Source organism: Littorina saxatilis, linkage group LG2, assembly GCF_037325665.1.
Source record: "Littorina saxatilis isolate snail1 linkage group LG2, US_GU_Lsax_2.0, whole genome shotgun sequence".
Lineage (NCBI taxonomy): Eukaryota > Metazoa > Mollusca > Gastropoda > Littorinimorpha > Littorinidae > Littorina > Littorina saxatilis.
In genome coordinates this window covers 19,782,565-19,784,675 of record NC_090246.1, presented here as the reverse complement: position 1 = coordinate 19,784,675, position 2,111 = coordinate 19,782,565, and positions in this window count along the sequence as shown.

Below are 2,111 nucleotides of genomic sequence, written 5' to 3'. Positions count from 1 at the left end.
CATGCAGTATCCATCTTAACTTTACATCAAGGTTACAAAACAAACATGGCAAAACAAGCAGTATCCATCTTAACTTTACATCAAGGTTACAAAACAAACATGACACAACATGCAGTATCCATCTTAACTTTACATCAAGGTTACAAAACAAACATGACACAACATGCAGTATCCATCTTAACTTTACATCAAGGTTACAAAACAAACATGACACAACATGCAGTATCCATCTTAACTTTGCATCAAGGTTACAAGACAAACATGACACAACATGCAGTATCCATCTTAACTTTACATCAAGGTTACAAAACAAACATGACACAACATGCAGTATCCATCTTAACTTTACATCAAGGTTACAAAACAAACATGACACAACATGCAGTATCCATCTTAACTTTACATCAAGGTTACAAAACAAACATGACACAACATGCAGTATCCATCTTAACTTTACATCAAGGTTACAAAACAAACATGACACAACATGCAGTATCCATCTTAACTTTACATCAAGGTTACAAAACAAACATGGCAAAACATGCAGTATCCATCTTAACTTTACATCAAGGTTACAAAACAAACATGACACAACATGCAGTATCCATCTTAACTTTACATCAAGGTTACAAAACAAACATGGCAAAACAAGCAGTATCCATCTTAACTTTACATCAAGGTTAGAAAACAAACATGACACAACATGCAGTATCCATCTTAACTTTACATCAAGGTTACAAAACAAACATGGCAAAACAAGCAGTATCCATCTTAACTTTACATCAAGGTTACAAAACAAACATGACACAACATGCAGTATCCATCTTAACTTTACATCAAGGTTACAAAACAAACATGACACAACATGCAGTATCCATCTTAACTTTACATCAAGGTTACAAAACAAACATGACACAACATGCAGTATCCATCTTAACTTTACATCAAGGTTAGAAAACAAACATGGCAAAACATGCAGTATCCATCTTAACTTTACATCAAGGTTACAAAACAAACATGACACAACATGCAGTATCCATCTTAACTTTACATCAAGGTTACAAAACAAACATGACACAACATGCAGTATCCATCTTAACTTTACATCAAGGTTACAAAACAAACATGACACAACATGCAGTATCCATCTTAACTTTACATCAAGGTTAGAAAACAAACATGGCAAAACAAGCAGTATCCATCTTAACTTTACATCAAGGTTACAAAACAAACATGACACAACATGCAGTATCCATCTTAACTTTACATCAAGGTTACAAAACAAACATGACACAACATGCAGTATCCATCTTAACTTTACATCAAGGTTACAAAACAAACATGGCAAAAACAAGCAGTATCCATTTTAATTTTACATCAAGGTCAGAAAACAAACATGGCAAAACAAGCAGTATCCATCTTAACTTTACATCAACGGTTAGAAAACAAACATGACAAAACAAGCACTATCCATCTTAAGTTTACGAGGAGCTACTTTCATCATCACAAAAGGGTTCACTGACATCACTCAGTACAACTCACACACCCGCTAAATATCTTACGGTCCGTGTAGACCATTGGTTCGAGAATTTTACATCCGTAGGAAGTCCGTAAACTTCAAAAGGAACGCCTGAGCACCGACGAGTGTTTGGTTAAGTAATTAAACAGATAACTGCTGCTTCTGAAAAAGCAGTAACTAACACATAAAAGTAGTACGCAACTCCGAGGGGATATTTTCACGTGCACTTTGGGGTTAAGCGGTTATCAAGTTTTTGTTTGTCTTTGTTCTTTATCATTTTTTGCCTGTGCGAATTCACGACCGACAGATCTAGACGGCGACATGCAAGTACACACACAAACTCACAGTCACGCACGCACACACACACACACACACACACACACACACACACACACACACTCAGTGACAAACACACACACACACACACACACACACACACGCACGCACGCACGCACACACACACACACACACACACACACACACACACACACACACACACACGGATCGCCAATCTCCCTAGCTGAAAACAATCTTCCTAGCTGAAATCCCGTTTTACACTGACCAGTCGCATGCCATCTCCCAGTATACTACA